At 44.3% G+C, this 20397-nt stretch overlaps 1 long non-coding RNA gene across 1 annotated transcript; it reads right to left on the bottom strand.

Moving 5' to 3' along the window:
- Positions 1 to 695: 695 nt before the first annotated feature.
- LOC116661092 lies at positions 696 to 19490 on the bottom strand. Its single transcript, XR_004316840.1, has 3 exons — positions 19395 to 19490; positions 3085 to 3217; positions 696 to 1393 (listed from the first exon to the last, which is right to left on the bottom strand). It is a non-coding gene; the product is annotated as an uncharacterized LOC116661092 (long non-coding RNA).
- Positions 19491 to 20397: the final 907 nt, after the last annotated feature.

Raw genomic sequence — 20397 nt, 5'->3', positions numbered from 1 at the left:
GGAAAAGAAAAGGTGAGCCAGAAACTGCGGACTCCGTTCCGGTGGCTTTGTCCTCCTCTTCTGCGTGGGCCTGGGACTTCATCTTCCCTCTCTTCATTCGAGTTTCCGCATCTGTAAAATCAACGTTAAGCGATAGCTCGTGGATTTTGTGAGCGTCAGGCAAGACAACACACATAGAAGTGCCTGGATTTGGTCTTGCGCTGGGGAGCATTTCAAGGGGTAAATAGGAAGAGAATAGAAAGTGCGGGGTCGCGCCTGCCACGTGGTTCTCACACTTTCCCTCTTCTCCGCACAGGGCTAGAGCCTCCCTCGTTTGACTCCCTTGCTTCCCGTGCTGTTTGAGTGGAAAAGAGCAGATTCATCTGGTTGAAAAGCTGTCTTAAGTCTGCCATGGTGACTCGCCGGACACCATGTTAGTCGTTTCTCCCGAGTCATCGAGCTGCCTCCTGGACGCTCTGGAACCAGAGCTGCCGTCAGCGACGGTCCAAGGGCTGGGGCCCAGGACGCGCCGCACGGAAGGTCCCGCCTCCGCCCTTGACTCTGCAAGTTTCACCAGGTTACCCTGGTTAACGCGACCTCCACCTCTTTCCTCCATGTGCTGCCATGGAGATGGGGAAGCCACGGCTTCAATTATGTTTTCAAAAACAGTCTGTGATCCAGATGCTAGCCGTGTGGCTGACTAAATGACACATAAATAAACAAAATTTCCATGCCTTTGTACCCTGAGTGGGGATGAGTCCAGCAGCATAGCGTGGAAAATATACTCACTTGAGTTAAGCCAGCAACACGAGAACGCGACCAGCGGCTTATTGACCCTTTATTATGCACCAGGCCCTGTACTAAACTCTTCTTATTCGTTACTAAAATTTAGCCCTTAGAACACACTTCTGACCCAAACGCGCGAGGTGATGAGAAGCAAGTAATTTGCTCAAGGTCAGCAGAGAATTTTTATTCACTCAGCTTTTTCTGGCCCAAAGGCCATGTTCATAACCACCCCGCTGTCCGTGGAGAGAAATCTCATTGACTCACTGGAGGAGCTTGAAAACGGTTACAAGTTGGCGATGCATTTTAGGAAAGCCTGGCACTTTGATGTAAGAAACAAAGTAACTATCTCTCCTACTCTGGAGAATAATTAGCAGAGTCTGCTAGCTGGGAGGGAGGCGTACAGGTCCAGCAGCGATACGGTGCTTTTAGATCCGACTGGGGACTCTCTTATGCAAAAATTAAGCCATTTGGAATTGATCCAATTCAATTTATACTGCATCTTCTCAAACTTTCTTGCATTTCCTTTCTTACATCTGCAGCAGAGAGGAAAGGCCACTTTGCCATAGCAACAAAGCCTAAAAGGTTTGGGCCAGCTTTTGGGAATTCTCTCTCCGTGAATCCTGGGCACCTGTCAGGAGAGGAGACAGAAAAAGCTGTGTGTGTTTCTACACTCCCCCACCAACCCCCATTCAAAGCAGAATTTCCCATCCAAAAAAGTTCACAATGGCCTGGAAACAAGTCAGGCAGCTCTTTTACAGATGGAGATTGTATTCAGATGCAAATAAAAGTCTTCTAGAAATCCAGTGGTGTTCCTAGCTCTGACAGCTGCAGCTTCACCTGGGTTTTCAAATAACTCCCTTGGCTCAGCTTCTGATTCTATTAAAACGTAGACACTTGTCTGTTCCTTTCCTGAGTTTTGTTCTCAGAGCTTCAGTTTCTATTAATAGAGACTTTGGGGACAAATACCAAGAGAGGAAGAAACCTCTCAAATCTTAGGCTATCTTGCTGGCCACACATCTGATCAAAAGTGTCAGTCTGGGGAGTAAAGCAGAACAGGGCATGAATAGATGTGTGATTTGTAAAAGCAACGTGGCACATGGCGGCCTGTGTGACTTGTTCCGTATTTGCACGCCCTTGTGCTAAGGCATGCCTGTTACGCTTAAAGCTTGTGACACCCCAGCTAGAGGCCACCTTCTGTAAGGACAAGGGCCGAGCTCCCCTCAGCCCCAAACACCCGAACTATGTTTTTAGTATTGAAACTTCAAAGGTGCTTCTGTTTACACTTTACTGCACCGTCAGGAGCAACATAATATTCAATTTCTCCGCTTTTAGTGACATTAAGATTGATGAGTAGTGTCTTTTTTTTTTCCTACCATGGACTCATGGCATACACACACACACACAAATCTTAAGGGGATGACTGTGTGTCACTGAGGTCTGTGCTTCCCACAGACCCACGGGGGAGTTAGCAGAACCTTACTGCTTTAATCCTAGACTTACGAAGATGAGGATGGATGTCCCCAAAGAGGAAAGGGATGTACGCTTGTGCTGCTAGAGGAAGGGAGGACTTGTCAGAGCTGGTGCCCTGCTCACCACGGAGGGGCAGGCTGGGGGTGAAAGGCGGCAGACTGCCTGGACTTCCCTCGCACGCTGCCTGGAGGTGCCAGGGCCTTAGCTCTGGATGATTCTCCAGGGCTTGTGGACGTGGGGCACTAAGCACTATGTCCTTGAGAGCATGGAGAGGACCCAGCGAGCCTGATTACCATCAGCATCTCTGTGTGCCCAGTGACCTGGAAGAGCCCCCACCTGCTTGCCTGTGTCACTGTGTGGCGGGAGGGCGATGGCTGGTATAAGTCCTGGGCCTCCTTGCGCATCAGCACCTGGCACCTTTGCACCGCCGTGGGAGGAACACGGGGCACCAAAGTGATTCGTACTGGACATTATAAGGGCTTCAGTAAGTGAGGCCTTGGAACCAGCTTTGACTTGACTTGGGGAGGAGGGCACGGTTATCAGAGCAATCACTTCACAGTGCTTACTATGTGCCAGGAGTTGCTCTGAGAACTTACCGTTTTTATATATATTTTATTGACCTATAATCAGTTACAATGACAATGTTGTGTCAGTTGCTGGTGTACAGCACAGTGCTTCAGTCACACAGGAACATACACATACTCGTTTTCATACTCTTTTTCACCATAAGTTACTACAAGATGTTGAATATAGTTCCCTGTGCTGTACAGTATAAACTTGTTTATCTATTTATGAAATAGTATCTGCAAATCACCAAGAACTTACATTTATAACAGAATTAATTCTTACGTTTTACACATGAGGAAACCGAGGCAAGGAGAGGTTAAGTAACCATCCGAGAGAGCACACATCGCAAGTGCAGGGCCAGGGTGTGGAGCCCAAGCAGGGCAGCTTCAGACGCAACATTCATGTCCACTAGGAGCTTAAGAAAAAGAAAGGATTTATGAATGTTGGGTGATACCCTCCCTCCTCCTCCACCACGAACCTTTTTTTTCAGGGAATATACTGATGCCTCTCTTGATTTGCCCTCAGGTACTATTGTGAATAATGCTTAATTTGATACCCACGCGCTGCATTGAATGTGGGTCATTGCTGCGTCACTCAGAATCGGAGGGAGCAACTTGCAGATACAGAGGAATGACGACTTTCCTGTCTCTCCTCCCCTGCCGCCACATCCGTGTTCTTACTCCCTGAGTCCCTCGTCTGCCCTGTCCTCATCTAGACAGCAGAGAACAGCAGGGAGGTGGGACCGAACACTCTGCACTGTTCTAGCCTAGTAAATTCTGACAACCACGCGTGTCTTGCAAATAGGATTCTACCTGGCGGGATCAGAGCCTGTCAGGTCCTCAGTCCTGTTTCTTCCTTCATGCAGTACCTGTATATTTCCTCACCCTACTTTCCCTCACCTTCTTTCTCCCAAAATTTCCTGAATAGAAGCCAGTTCAGCCCCCACACAGCTCAGCCATTTCAAACACCCTCCTGCTCTCTCGCAAACAGCTTTCCTCTCAAGCCAACAGCCCAGCCCAGGAGGTTTGTGGTGCTACTGGGCTGCCCCTGGACCCTGTCCAAGTGCCCAGAATCCTGGGTCCAAGCGCCATCTAATGGGATCTACGGCCACGATCTTCTCACACCTGAGCCCTCTTAGAACAGGAGGGGCGTTTCTTTCTCCCTTCTTCCCACCCCGTGATTTCCACCCCATTCCTAGACTCAGTTCACGGTGTTTAACTAAAAGAAGAGTTGACGAAGATGGACAGTGTTTTCCCCAGAGATGCCTCCGCTCCCCTCCTATGGCGTCTCTCTCCCCCTCCTGCACCCCCCTCACCCCTCCTCCCCCTCTGCCTCAGTTTGTTTTATCACCTCCATTGGCTTTCCTTTCTTTCCACTCCGGCACCTTCCCCTTAGACTGACAACACTGGGACAAGCATCTGGTAAATCCTTCAGGTTCTTCTTGGTTTTAATTGGTATCTCTTAAATAAAAATATAATTTTTAAGAACCCGTTCAAGTCAGTTTTTGAAGTTGTGGTAAGAAGAACAGATTTGAGGGGGGTCTGAGGTGAGTCAAGAGATCAGCTATAATCCAAGGAAGAGATGGTGTTGGCTTGAGGAGGTGGGGGCTGGGTACTCCAGATACGGTTAGACAGTAAGAGTTGAGCGTGATCCATATTGTCTCCAAATAAAAGCAATCCAGTCAGAGCTCGTGTCAGTCCTTCTCAGTAGCAATGAGCAATGACACTGGCATTTTCACGCAGTCACCCCCTGTGGGGGCAGGGAAAGGACCAACACAGCACATTTGAATACTGAGGGAAGAGTTTTGTCCCAGTGGCAAAATAAATTTACGATTGTAAGAACATGGTCAAGGGAGAAATACTTTTTCAGTACTATAGGATTATAACGTGCTGTCTCTGGGGAAAAAAAAAAAAAATAAAGCTTGGTTTTTTTTGAGTACTTATTTCACAATTGAGTAATAAAGGGAACCAGCTAGACTGAACTCTTGCTGGTAGTCAGGCTGACCTTGAACTATAACTCACAGGACAAAAGATCCGAGGAAGACCCTCTCCAATGCCAAATCTCAGAACAGAAGGAAACACGCTACCATGAGCGACAGCCAAAATAATAAACAGCATAAAATAGCTTAAATAATTAAAGTGGGAATTTAAAACATGAATAAGAAATGATAGAAAGGTTTAAGAATAACCTTACAGGAAATTATAATAATGAAAAATTTTATTTCATTGAAATTTTATAGAATCAGTGGATATTTTAAACAGCAGATTAGGCAATACTCTGGAGTCAGTGAACTGAAAAATGAATCCAGAGGAATTATCCGAATTTTATACAGACAGCAAGATATGAAGTGGGAAGATAAGGTAAGAAGATGGATGGAGGAATGAGAAGCAGGAACAAACAGCTGACTCTTTTCCTGGACAGCTCTGTTTGTCCTTTAAATTTTAGCTTAGACCCCACTTTGCTTATAAGCCTGCCGCAGCCCCCAGAACAGGCCAGACGTCTCACGGATGCACACCACAGACATCTCTTCATGCTCCTCGTGACTACGTCACTACACTGCATTTTAATTCTGTTCTCTTATTCATGTCTTTCTTTTTCTTCAGATAGGAACTCCTTGAAGGCAGAATTGCATCTTTAATCTCTGTATCCTCTATATATGTCATGAAAGACATTTCAGAAAAAAAATTTAAAGAAATAATTATATGAATATATATAATTTTCTAAAAGGGATATTTAAATGTTAAAGGAGATACATGATTTGATCAAGACTTTGGCATAAATTCATGGCAGAACCAGAAATAAAAATGGCCTAACTATTGATCAATTCCCATTTTTTTTTTTTTTTTGGTAAGAAATAAATTCTTTATTTCTTAATGAGACTACATATCACACGGTTTATTCATTTAGTCAACAAAACAATACTAAGTGTTTGATGTGTCAGGAACATAACAGTGTCTGGGAATACTTGTGGACAAGAATGCATCCTACTTTCAAACTGGTTTCCATATTTCACAAATAGCTGTTCAGATTTCAGAAATGTGTTTTAGTTACTGAATGTGTGTTATCAAATAAAAATAGTGAAGTCGATTTGTTTCAGGGTTTTTGTAAAACAAAAATAAACTTGAAAAAAATGTTTCTCTTTGACTTTTCTCTCAAGGAAATTCACTGAGTGTCTCTTAAAGATTTCCTCTGGAGATGGAAGTATTACAAAAGATCACAGGGGCGGGGGTGCATTTGAAAACTCTCCTATTTAAAATGAAGTAAATGGGAATCAGTATGAAAAGGGTTTCCTCATTTACCCAAAAATAAAGCTCAGTGCAATGCCATTTCCAACAAGTTATTATAAGAGTGGACTGCCTTTGGCTTCTAGCTTCTTCTCATTCTACGTTGTTTCCTTATTCCTTAATATTTAAGCCAGAACTGATTCTGTGCAAATTTCAGCAGAGGAAGGTGTTCCTATCTTTCATTTGGAAAGTATGAGTTTTAATAGAGTATGGTTTGAGCACCAAAAGGGGTAAAGATTTTTGCCTCACAATATAAGCATTACCTGTTCACTGGTACAACTTGTAGCCTTGGAACATCTTTAGCTTTTCTGAGGGTATTTACACTTTTTTTTTTTTTTTATCACTATTGCATTCAAAGGAAGGGAGACAGGAGTTTAGGTTTATGTTTGTTTCAGTTTTTTTTTTTTTTTTATTATTCTTTTCTTTTAATTAGTGAGTCGAGTGTTTGGTTTAGCAACAGAAAAAGGTTTATAGTTTTTTGGTGTCCTGGAATATTAAGGCATGTTTTTCAGGGCACAGTTTAACCTCTGAGCTATTTGGCTTCAGCCATTTGCTTATTAATGGTTAGCCCTGGAGTTTGGTTTTCAGTAGCTTCAGGAAACATGCTCTTTTACTCTTGATAAATTTACCTTCATATCCAGACCTGAGGATGACTTATTAAAACAGTTCGCCAACTTTTCAAACCAACTTTGTTTTGGTATTTTTCCAAGGAGTATAGGAGAAAAGAAAGATGTTTCTCTGCACCTATAAATAACTCTTTCGCTAGATTGGAAATATTTGTCCTGGGGAGAGTCAAGACCCAGCTGATTTCACTTCATTTTCCTGTTCAAGGATGAAGTCAGAGGTTAATATCTTGGGCAATTTCTACCTGAAAAGTACTAAGGGGAATGAAATTGCTCTCCCTGGAGCAGGAGGATCTGGGTCTAATATAACTTAAAGATCTGAATGCTCACTTTGGAGTTATCAAGAGTCTTTTGAGAAGAAAGTGTATCATTTTAATTGCATGTTACACAATGCTCTTGGAGTTTATATTCCAAAGAAGACAGTAGCTCATTAAAAATATATTATAATGTAATTTGAGGTGGTGATACATGCTGACCATGAACAAAGAATGTACAAAGTTAATAAAAGCCAGGTAACAGGGAAAAAGGGTAGCAGAGCATCAGGAGTGGAGGGGAGGCTGTATGAAAATAATGTCAAGGGAAGATTCTAGAGGGAATCCTGAGAGAGAACCCGCTGCAGAGAAGAAGGCAGCCATGCAAGGATTTGGGTTGAATACATCAGACAGAAGAACACCAATGTAAAGGCTGCAAAAGGAACATAGATTTGGCATATCTAAGAAAAAAATCCAGAAGGCTAGTGTTGCTGGAACATAATGAAGAAGCGAAATACTAAGAGACACAGGTGAGGGACAGGTCATAGAGTGTCTTCTCATCCGTCATTAAGAATTTGCATTTAAGGTATAAGAGGGAGACACTGGGGGATTTTATGAAGGAAAGAAACATATACGATGCTCACTTTTAAGAAATAAGTGTGCTTGCTGTGTGTAGGAAGAGCTGTGGGGAGTCGCTAGCGGGGTCGGGTGGACCAGGTAGGGCCAGACGGCACAGACATCTGGGCGGGAAGCAAGTCGGAGCAGCGCGACCCGGGCTGAGGACACGGCTGCGGGGCGCTAAGCTGTAGGAGACGTAATGAGACAGCCTGCAGCACTTGCTGATGGATTCGATTCAGAGAATAAGAGGACGTTTGCGGCCTGAGTGATTGGAAGAAGGAGGGCAATGTTTCCTGATTTGGAAGCAATAGAGCAAAAAGCAAGTGTAGGAGGAAAAACTAAAATGAAAGACTTGTTTTTGTTAGATTAGTCTGATATACCTATTTGACAGCCAAGTGGAGATGTCAAGGAACCAGTTCAATTTCCAAGCTCGAATTCGTGATGGTGTGCAGGGCTAGCAGTGTCACTCCGGGAGCCATCACCATAGAGACGGTGTGAAAAGTCAGCTTGCCGAGGGAAAGAGAAAATGCATGTAAGGAACAGCAGACTCGGGACTGACCTGGGAGCAGTCCCGCTCTTCCCAGTCAGGAAGAGAAGGGGAGGCAGCAAAGAAAAGCTGGACAGAACGGAGAGCGAGCCGGAGGAGGAGCCAGGGAAGTGGGGTGTTTCTGAGTCAAATGAAGATAGTTCTTTAAGGAGCAGCGGTCCCATGTCAAATGCTGCATAAAAACTGAGTAAAATGAAGATAATTGATCGCTGGATCTGGTGAGATGAGTGTCTTTAGTGACCTTGACAAAGGCAGTCTCAACACAGTTGTGGGAAGAAGTCCTGGTTAGAATGGGATAGTGGGCGGATGTATTTTAAGGATGTGGTGGCAACAAATCCGGATGAAGATTTCTGATGTGAAGTCAGGAGAGGAATGAAGTAGGACAGAGGCAGTGGGGTTTAGCAGGGGTCAGGGAGGATTCTGGCTTTTGAGATGGAAGCAATTCTAGCCTAGGGTATCGAAGGAAAGAAGCAATTCAAAGAGGAGAAAGGTTGGCTGTTAATTTGGGGAGAAAAAATCCCTTCAGAAAGCAAGGGTGGGTTGTGTCCTGTGCATGCGTTGGGAGAGTGACAGAGGGAAGGACTGATTCCAGGAGCAAAGCCGAGGCGTCAAAGCCAGGAGAAGCCCCTTCACAGGAAGGGCGGGAGAGGTGCAGCCCAAGCCACAGGCTCCTGTCTTTGCAGCAAACTGAAAAGCTAAGCCAACCGCAGAAGCCAGAGCAAAATGGAAAAGTGCGTTAGGAGAAGGCAGTGCAGGGGAGGAGAGGCGAGTTTCCCCTCTACCCGCCCGGGTTCTCCAACTGGTGCCTTGTTAGAGAAAAGTCATGAGAAAACAAGCAGAAGTTTACTAACACAGCCGTCCTGCGTGCTCAGAGGCGTGCTCAGGGATGAGCAACTCAGAGGGATGGTTAGAACTCGGGGCTTATATAGCATTTAAAAAATATATATAACGATTTTGTAGAAAAGTAAGAGACAAAAGAAGTCAGGCTTTTAGATGACACTGCTGTGGAAGGGCAAATGTGTAGGGGAATGGATGGAAGACAAGGCCGCCTTGTAAGGGTTGCTGTGCAGATCTCTGGGTTGCCAAGGGACTCTGGTTGCCTCCAGCGATTCACTTCTGTCCTTCCTGGTAGAGCGGGGTGTGGGGACACCTTTACAAATTGATGCGCTCCATTCAGACCAACAGGGGGAAGGGAGAAACCTTCTCTCATCTCTGCTTCTTCCCAGTCGCCTTCAAAACAATCCCTGAGCCACAATGGCACGATTTTGCGAGGCGGCTCGCTATGACCCGCTTTAGCAGAAATACTGCATTTAGGGAATCTGGTTGCTTCCTGGCTCTGCTGATAGATGGTTTCCAGAGTGCACTGCTTAGGCCAGGCCCACCTTGGGGCAAACTCATACCCCTGAGCCTTACACCTCCCACTGCAAGGCTTCAGTGCAAACTGGCGGAGGGAGAGGGCAGACATGACTATAAGTATTGCTCAGATTTACAATAACCGATAGGTCATATGGATTACTGATTGGTGTAAGAAAGATTGTGCCTATTATCTTTTTAATTGGCTAATGGGTATGAGCCAGATATTACATCCAGCATCTGAGGGTGTGGGAAATAGCCTAGAAGTGTCCAGTTATCAGGGATAAGCCAGCTGGCGATCAGAACCTCGTACGTCATTCTAAGGAGGATGACCACAATGAGGATGACTAAAAACTGGCAGTATGTGTAAGATAATTTGACAAAATAATGAGTGCTGTTAAATAGTTTTAAATTTTAACCTTTTAATTCTTTGCATTTTAAAAATTGAGACATATAAGATAATGCAGAAATGTGAATGAAACATGTGTATACTTTCTAACAAATGATCATAAGTGAATACCCTTGTAACGCCAAAAAAGGCAAGAAACAACGGGAACAAAGTAACGCCATCCCCTTGTCCTGTAATCCATTCTACTGCGTCTCCCCTGGAAATAACCACCACTCTGGCTTTAGCTACAATCATTGGGAGGATTTTCTTTATAGTTAATCATCTGTAGAAGCATCCCCAATGCTTTACACCCACCCACCCACTCACACACCCCCCACAACACACACACTCACACAAACGCATCCCCTACCACACACCCCCCACAACACACACACACTGACACAAATGCATCCCCTACCACACACACTCCCCCACCACACACACACTCTCCAAGGTTCTTCTGTGTCCTTCCGCTTTCTTCTTTTGTCCGTTTCCCCCGTGGGTCCGGCCACCTACATTTAGGTATTAAAATAGGGATTCACAGCACTCCCCCCTAACGATTACGTTTCAGAAGACTGCGAGGGCAGGAGTGAGCCCAAGACGGTGCCAACCAGGCACTTGTTCGGATGTGAACCTAACCTCTGCCACATTATTCAACCTCACACTTGAAGAAATTCATCAAAGTACTGTTTTTATATGGACATACTTCCCAAGGAACCTTAGACCTTAAGCAATTCGTTGTCCCAGACCAGCCCTGGAGAAATTGCGGACTTGGTAAAATTAATCTCTCTGTGCCAGTCACATCCCCAGTCCCTCCTTTGGACAGGTGGTGCCCGGAGTGTTGTCTGGCTCTCCAGCAGGTGCCCACTCTTCCTTGAAAGTTTTTGAACTTAACTTTCCGAATCCCATTTCCTTCAAGACTGACTTCCACTGTTTCTCATTCCTGAACTGCCTGATAATCAGAGATAATAACCACATGGTTAAAATCTACTTAAAGTTTTACTGTATTTCAAGAATTTTGCTGGGTGTTTTAGATCTTTGAACACATTCTCTTGGTGCTAATCATACACAATAGATATTATTATTGTCCTCATTTCACAATTGAGAAAAAAACTAAAGTCCAATAAACTCAGTAAGTGTCAGAAAGAATTTTGACCCTGATCTCGTCTACTATGTTATATTAGCTCATGAAAAGCAGTGGAGTATGTTATGATTTTTCTATGATTAGGAGCTAACACAAGCTCATGGGTTAGTAATGGGTTCTGCACAAACAGCACAAGGTAATAACTATAATTTATAGTAAATTTATATTAGAAACAAAAAAAGAGGATTATAAAAAAGGGAAGAGTTTAAAAGAGAGTTAATAAACTAAAAGATAGACCCACACAACTGACCACAAAGGAACCCAGAAAACCAGCAGGAAGAGAGGAGGGAAACAGACACAGAGAATAAAACAAGGAAGTTTGATGTATATAAACCATGTCCCAGAGTGAGAACACAGAGTGCAGGAAAGGCATTTCTTGAAGAAATAATAGTTGGGAATTTTCCAGATATGCATGAAGAAATTAAAAAAAAAAAAAGGAGTTGTCCACTCCTTGGCACATTTTAATGAATTGGCAGAACAACAATGACAAATGGAAAATCTACATGCCTAAAGGAGACAGAGAGAGAAAGACGTGGGCGTAGGGGGAGAGACACAGAGAGGGAGAGAGAGGGAAGCAAATTTACAATTAAATGACAGTGCAGGACAGTAGCCCCTTATCCTCGGGGGTGCACTTCAGGACCCCCCAGTGGACACCTGAAACTACAGATAATACTGGTAACCATATATAGACTACGTTTTTCTTACACACATATACCTGTGTTAACATTTACTTTATAAATTAGGCACAGTAAGATATTAACAACAACAACAATAATGAAACAGAACAGTTATAAGAATGCAGCGTAATAAAAGTAATGTAAACGTGGTCTTCCTCTCTCCCTGAAAATATCTGACTGCAGCGCGCTCACCCTCTCCTTCTTATGATGATGAGAACGGATAAAATGCCCGCATGATGCAGTGATGTGAGGGTGAATGACACAGCATCAGGCTGATACTGACCTTCCGACAACACGTCAGAATAAGGATGATTTGCCTCGTGATTTGGATCATGGCGCCGTGCCAATGTTGATGATGTTGACGGGCTGAAGGCTGGATGTCAGGAGCAGACGGTGCCAAAGGTTGGGGATCCCAGGATTGGCGGGACATTCCATCATGCTGCTCAGAATGGCGTGCAGCCTAAAGCTTATGAATTGCATATTTCTGGAATTTTCCGTTTAAGATTTTTGGACTGAAGTGGACCACAAGTAACTGAAACCGCAGATGAGAAGGGACCACTGTAGACGTTTCAAGAATGAAGTCAGAAGAGAGGGGACTAATCCCTTAAAAAAAAGAACTGAGAGAAAATAATTTTCCGAAGTAATATTTCATTCCCAGGAAAACTATGTTTTAAGAATGAGAGTGACAGAGACATTTTCAAAAAAACAAACCCTGAGTGAGTGTAAGACACACAGATGCTCATGAAATACATTTCTGAAGAATTTATTCAGGGAAAAGAAAATCATCTTATAGACACATTGATGTAAAAGGGGAAAACAATAAGAAGTGAACCTGGGACACGTGAAGGTAAAACAAAAAAAAAATCAAGGCTTTAAATAAATAAAAATAATTAGTGAGATAAAAAAGGACAGAAATACAGCATTGTTTATGTTTAGTATGTAGACATCCTTGTCCTCACATATGCAAAGTTTGTGCGATTTGGTAATACAGTGAGCTAGGTTCTTGAACTGAGCCTCCCACTGAAAACAACTGAAATTCTTTGATAAATTTAAAAATTAAAAAAGTTCCTAAGGAATCAACATGCTGGTGCAAAGTTTAGGAACGCTCAGACCACGATCTGAGTTATCCCTGGAAACACAGAAAGAGAATAGTGCATTGCAGCAGATTTCACCCAGAGAGGTGAAAACAGATGAATTTTAGTTCAGTTTTTACAGACTCTAGTGGCCAGAAAACAGATCAAATCTCAGACCCAGCCAAAGGTGGGAGTCTAACAACAGATCACACGTCTCCAAGTGCCAAAAGGTCTTAGTGAGGTGTGAGGAAGAAATGACCTCCCCCTCACCACCCGGCGCCAAGGCTAAGGCAAAAAAAAAAAAAAAAAAAGGCAATCTCAGAACTCTGCAATGAGTGGAAGGAAGAAAAATATTCCTCTAAGAATTTTGAGTTCAGAATAGAGGTGGTACCTGGACCTACAGCCTTGGGGCCATCCGCACACAGGGGAGGGGCAGGAATACCGTAACTGATCATCTCACCAAAGGAAAGAAGAAGGTCGGGGTAGAAATGACCCAAGAATGAGATCTCGGGCAGCACCAGCATTTCAAAGGAGCCAGAGAAAATGGTCCAGCAAAGGAGATTGGGGAAGAGCACTCTGAGAAATGAGAAAGATCTAGGAAAGAGAAAAATTGAGGAGTCTGAATAAGGACAAGCATTTTAAGAAGCTCAAATGTGGAAGACGAATCGCCCTTGGGATTTGCCAGCAGCCAAAGAGAATATTATGTTTGGAAAACACCCCATGGGTAATTATCTTCCGTCTCTTCACTATGGAGATGAAGTCATCTCCATAGTGAAGTCCTGGAAGAATTAAGTTTGTGCTGTGGGTGAGGGTGTGGCAGGTTGCCACGATCTGAAAGATTGTGAAATCTATTGACAATCTATTGACAAGATTGAAATCTATTGACTCTTCTGCCTCTCTGAGCATCTATTTATTCAACTATTAAAAAAAAAAATCCAGCAGTTTGGTAGGAGGTTAAATAAGACAGTTCTAGCATGCACCTAGCAAAAAGCTGTCATGTTATGCCCTTAAGAGTTTGTTTTTCAATTCCTCAAGCCCCGTCAGGGCAGGGACCACTTTTGCTTTACTCCCTATGGCAGCCCCAGCAGTCCGCAAACTGCCTGATACGTACAGGTATTTGATAACTATTTCTCGATCACATGAAAGAAATGTTGATATTGTAGCTGATTAACCAGAGATGCTTCCCTTAGTCCAGCTACTTTTTTGAGGTGATATTTTGGTATTAGAGCCCACATTTGGTACTAGATACAGACAGAGCAGCATCTGCTCCACAAGCCTAACAGTGGTTGCCGCAAAGCGGAACCCCATCTTCTCATCTCTTAAGGCCATCCAAGTGGCCCATAAAAGTGTAGTTTCACATATTAGCAGCCCCTCCGTCCAGACCACACTGTCACTCTTTCTACATCTGTTTGCAATCACTCATGCCACTATCCTTTGCAAGCAAGCAGAGGCGAGCTGCACAAAAAGGCGGCGAGGTGGTACGTGGTGCAAATTCCTCAACTCCTTGTGCTTCTCATTCAAGCTAAGCACAACTCAGCCCCTTAAACAATGCAATTTCCTGATGCTGCAGCAGAACTTGTGGAGGCGGTTTTGAACTGCCTAGTGATGGCTGTCCCCCCGCCCCACCCCCTTGGAAACAAAACAAGTGTTTCAGTTCCAGATGGCTTGCGTGTTTGAGAATTTCATTTGTTTTCATTTTTCTTCTAGTTTTTACGGTGAGTGAAAAACCAATGGGAGTTATCCAGCTGGACACGGCTAGTCGCAGGTCTTGACCTCACTGACCTGTTATGAGCCCCATTCTCTGCATAAAAGAAAGCTGAGTGTCTGAACAGGATGAATCCCGGCTCAGAAAGCCAGACTTCCAGAGTTCGAAGGAGCATCCAAGATCATCTGGTGTAGCCTCCTTTCCACGCAGAGTGAAAACTGGAAACGAGGGAGATGAGTGCTTGCCCATGGTCTTTTGAGGCTGAACGAGATTTAGCATCTCTTTGATCTAATGCTTCTTCCTTTCATTTCAAATGGTCTGGGTTTTAAGAGAAATACAATCCCCATGCTTCTGATTGAGTTACAGTCACTGAATCCAAAAATCATTCTGCTGGAGCCTGTCAGTGCTCAAGCCACCCTCTGAGCAGGCACTGGAGACTTTTGGAAATGTAAAGCGGTGGTATTTTCGCCCTGGCAAAGTAAAATCCCTTTGAACTGGGGCTTTTGTAGTGTGTGTGTGCGTGCGTGTGTGTGTGTGTGAGAGAGAGAGAGAATTAGCTAAATCAAAAGGAACAGAAAGAAGAAGCTAAGACTTAGCACATAAATATTGTCTTCTTCTAAGTTGAAGCTATGTTTTCTTGCTCTCATTGGCCCCCGATGAAGACTGGCATGAGACGCTGTGCCCTCCGGCTCAGTGTGAGGAAGGGAAAGCACTAATAGCTGGAAGGTCCACTCCCAACACACCTGATCAGGTACAGATGATGGGCCATTTGATTTCTGGAATCTGCTGGCTTTGCCACGACCCCCTGTGGAACCCTGTCCCTTACAACCTGAGCGCACACCCTCACTTCTTCCCCCCAAGTTCACTTCTCCATCATAACAAACAAACCCTGAGTGGCCTCCAGAGATGAGCAGTTTCCTCTGTCTGTCCTTCTGGAACCTAGAAGCAATCAACCTAGCTGAGCTGTATTTGTTCTATTAAAAATAGACATGGTGGGCAGCCCTTCACAAGAGTACACAGAGTCTGAAGCCGAGGCTGACTCTGTGAATTTCATTAGATACAGTGAAAGCCTTTTAGAGGGTCTGGTCACCAGGGAAGGTGGGTGCACGAAGGGCCCTGTGTCAGGAGATAAAGTGAATCAGGCACCAAGGGGCATCATGGTCACACCGTCACCATGCCGGCCGTCAGCTTCTCACTACTGAGTTGCCTGACCCAGGGCTGCCCAGTATGGACCTTTGTTTACTATCACCAAGCTACTGAGCAATGCCGGGGCTGAGAAACCCATTCACCAAGCTGTATGTGGCCTTGAGATAAAGCGATCGGATTTCTCCTTTTCCATCCACATGCTCCATAAACAGTGCCATATTTGGGCTTCATTTCCTCTTTAATATCCACCTGATTTCATGTAGACACACATCTAGGTGTGGGGAGGGGAGGGGAAAAGTGGGTGACGCAGTGGGTGCCCACATCTGCTGCAGGGGTACCTCCTGGAGGTGGTTCTGTAGGAGGGGAAATCTGGTGCTCAGACATAGATGGAAGAGTGAAGACTGCATCCCAGTGAGAGAGCCCACAGGTGAGTGTCTACATCACCATTGCTTTGTCTCCAAGGGGTTGAGATCATCAGTGGAGAACTCAGTTCTAATATGGCTTTAGCATCCAGTTTCAAATGAGGGCACAAAAGATGCCAATAAGAGGGTTCCACGGTTCCGCATGGGCAGCTGGGCAGGGTACTTCTAGACTGCCATTTGATCCCAAGCAGTTTTCTCCATCTGGGCACTACTGGCATTTTGTGCCAAATAATTCTATATAGTGGGGGACTGCCCTGTGCATGGTAGGGGGTTTAGAAGCATCCTGGTCCTCTATTCAATAGATGCCAGTACCATAATCCCTCAGTGCTGTGACAATCAAAAAATCTCCAGATTTTGCCAAAGGGACCCTGGGGAGTAAAATCGCCTGGTGGAGAACCACTGGCCTAGGGAGTTCACATGTATTTTACAGGGCCCACAAATGACCTGCAATCTGTACCAAAAACTGCAGACTGAACCCCTAGACCCAAACCAGATCTGGCCCCTTCTCATCATTCTTGTCGTGTTGGAAGGCCGCCCGGGGCCCAGGCACGTTCATGCTGGAGCACCCATTCTGCTTTCCCTTCGAGAAGGAAGCAGAAAGGGACGGGGAGAAATGATCAAGAGAGGAAGCGAAGTATTTAAAAGTAAGCAGAGTCTGAGGGTGGGGAGGAAACACCTCTCTCAGACTTTCTCTCTCTGTAAATAAAGCCCCTGGGCTTTCTCAGGGCAGCCTCCCTCGGAGTCTGGTTTTCATTTGCGCGCCCCTCAGCCAAGAGCCTGGCTTCTTCTCCGAGATAATTTGACTTGATTACCTTCTGAAAAGACAGGCAGAGCCGAGGAGCCCTGCGCTCATTTCACTTGTCACTTCCAGCTTTGCCTTAACTTGGGCTGAGCTGCGCCGCCCCCTTCCAGGAGCACCGAGAGCCGGGCTCCAGCTTCCCGGGGGAGGGCCTGCTGGGAGGGGATGGCGGTCCTCTCTGCCCAGTCAGGCCCGCAGGGCCTGGAAGGCGGACTGCTGACACTTTTTGACCAAAAAGAAAAAAAGAAAAGGAAGAAAAGGGAACCATAGTTTATCAAAAGGCTGAAGCAGCACATTCCCCACCAGGAAGGATTTGGACTTTTCCCTTCGGTACCACCCCCAACTTGAATATAAAACAAAACGCAGGGATAGTGAAAAGTCAAATTGTTGATTTTGGGAGCGTAACACCCCGGCTTGCACTCTTTTTTCCTCTTTCCAGCATCCGGCTCATCACTAAGCATGTAGAATTTTTTGATAAATACTTGCTAACATGGGTCTATGGGTAGATCCCATTCTACTGAGACCGCGTTGTGAGTGGTATTACATTTCCCCAAGATGTGATTATATAAATCTTGAGATTACTGATATTTTCTTACATTGTACTAAAATATTACAGGATCAGATATTTGAAAAACACAAAATGCTCCGTGGTCATTTCTCTGTATAATTTTGTTTATTTCACTTCTAGGCTCATCGCAAGATTCTACATCCTTGTGCAGCTTTCTGAGAATTCTGATTGTCCGTTAATCCTCCTTTTCCTAACTGCTAATGAATTTGGTTTCTAAACTAGAGATGGAAATATGGCCACGTGTATTTTTTTGATCAGTAGACTGGTTTATGTTTTTACTTTTATTTTTATTTTATATGAATGTCTTTGTCAACACCTGTCCTTGCCAGTTCTCCTCACGGCCATGTATCTCGGGAGCCTTTTGTCTAATGCTTCATATCCTTACATTTCCTGTCTGGCTCCTGTTTGAAAAATCTTCGTTTGGTGCCAAAGAAATAATACTTCAGATACGTAAATCCACACTGAATGAGCATTTCTGTTGTTAAAAATAGTCAACAATCAGCCATTTCACACAGCTCATCTTGCAATATAGGACTCCTGCCCTCTCTGAGATTAAAAAGGGAGTCTATCAACTCTTTGCTTCTAACTAGGAAGTGGCTCAGTTCAGGATCCATAATAGGTGATTAATAGTTCTCGCTTGATTAAGGCTTCAACGTCTTTTAGTGTCAAAAAAGTTTGGGTTGGTTGAGATTTCAAATGTGGGCAGCTGTGTGAGGAGGTGGAGAAAAAGAGAAGCCCAAAGTGTGGGATTTGGGATCAGACGTGCTTTGGTTTTAGAACGAGATCAGACCCTGTGTGTCCTTGGATAAGTGATTTAGTCCCCTTGGGCTTTGGTTTCTTCATCTGTAAAGTTCAAACGATGACAACAACGTGGCTCTCGTAGAGTTTGTGGGAGGAGTGCTGTGTACAAGGAGCTGAATGCAAAGCCTGGCACTTACTAAGCACTTGTGAGATGCCAGCTGCCATTAACGTCATCATAAACATTACAATTAACAGTTAATTATGAAGTAAGAAGACAAACACAAACATATGATAGAAGCAAAAACTCTGTCTCCTTAAAAACCCAAAAGAGACTTACAAAGGGTAAGACTCGAGTACTTTCTTATTCCACGAGGCTGTGTGTATGTGATGTGTGAGTGTGTGTTTGTGGTCTTTGCATCTTCCTGTGAGTGTGTGCGCACTGCGTGTTGAGAGCATATGGACGGGGGTGGTTTCTTGCATTCAGTTTTATTTTTACATGTTACCCCAACTTGACAACGGAAAAGAACACACGAGGTTAAGTGTCACAGGGAGAAGAAACTCATGGTCGAGAAAGAACCAGTCTTTGTCACATCCTGTTGGCTCAAGATCGTGAAAATGAAGTATAGGAATGTTGCTTTCTTTCTTTTTTTTTTTTTTTCCTTCTGGCAAATGGAAAGGCCAAAGCTCAGAACTGTTGGAAGTGACAACCCAATTAATCAGGCTCCGTTCTTCAAACTAGGCGTTGAAGCTGCCCGTGATTGTGGCATTTTTAAATGACCCCTTTGTCGTCAGTAGCACCAAAGTGGAATTCCTGTGGGATCGCCTGCTTCTTGGCACCTGGTATCTGACCAGCAAAAATGTGGGCAAAAAGTTCTTTTCAAAAAGAGGTCAAGCTGTGTATTTGTTTCTTCTGAAAGAAAACGTAAAAGACGTAATTGTCCAGAAACACAGCTGGTTTATCAAACCACACTATATGCCCCAGGCACGCATCTCTCCACAAATAAGAGAGTCCAGGTAGACTTGTGAATGTCGGCTCCGTCCCTTACAGCGGCAGCAGAAGAGAGAAGTTACGATATGCACAGACTCTTACAGCGGGGAGCAGTGAGAAATCTTAGAATCCTATTCCAATCCCATTCCCTTCCACTCCCCAGGTTTTTTTTTACCAGATAGTAAAATGGAGAACAGAGAGGTAAAATTATATGCCTAAGATAACACAGGCAGAAACAGTGAGAACGAGAACCACGATCTCTTACCTTCCAGCTCAAGGTCCCTGCGTCTTAGTGACGCCTCCCGCAACCAAGACCTGTGAATTCTCTTCCTCCATTTATATCAACTCAGAGCTACATCCTGCTTAGTACTTCCGGACATTTTATCTAAATTATATTCCTGACTAAATTACTGTGAAATTGGTACAATTGGTTGGACAAGGATCACTGGCACTTTATGCATGAGGAAGCAGAGACTCAGAGACGTTCGGGGCTTGGTCTAAAGTTACAAAAACCTGAGCTCCTTACCCAGGTAACCTCATTCCAAATCGATTTTGTTCTAGGATGGCTGAAATCATTTCAAAAGATACATGGCAGGAAACAGAGCTGTTACATAATTTTTCTGAAGTTATACAGCCATCTCAGATTAAATAGCTTTTCCCTGGAAACTGAGTGACTGATAATCAAGGCTTTTTATTGCCACAGAAAGAAAATGTCTACATTGATAACCTGTAACTTGAACACCAAGGAAGGCAAAACATTCCTGGCTTGCCAACGACTTGCTCAGTGAATACTTTTTACTTTTTGTCACTTAGTATGTACTTGAGAACCTTGCTGGGCACTTTATTTAAAATTTATTGCATTTGAACTCAGAGAGTTAAACAGCACCAATCCTTTTTTTTTTTTTTTCTTTTTCCAGATGAGGAATTGAAGCTTTGAGAGAACAATAAACTTCCCAAATCATATTACCAAGGGGCCAGTGGAGACCATGACACAAGTGACTTGGGACCTTGGAGCTGTTCACAGCTGCGTACACAGGGCTAGACGCCAGCCCTGGCCTGGGTGCGAGGCAAATGGGTTCGAGAGAAGCAGAATTAAAACCCAGATTTGCCTTTCTCTCAAGTCCTTACCCTTTCTTCTGCTGCCCATTCCTCCACATTATAGATGCCTCCTGACCTAAAGCGGCTTCTCTGAATCGGAAACACAGCATAGGGCCCACCTTCCAACCCTCTGAGGATCTCTACAGATCATATATATTCATAGAGTAGTT

Source organism: Camelus ferus, chromosome 33, assembly GCF_009834535.1.
Source record: "Camelus ferus isolate YT-003-E chromosome 33, BCGSAC_Cfer_1.0, whole genome shotgun sequence".
NCBI lineage: Eukaryota > Metazoa > Chordata > Mammalia > Artiodactyla > Camelidae > Camelus > Camelus ferus.
This window is presented reverse-complemented; position numbering and strand designations above follow the sequence as displayed.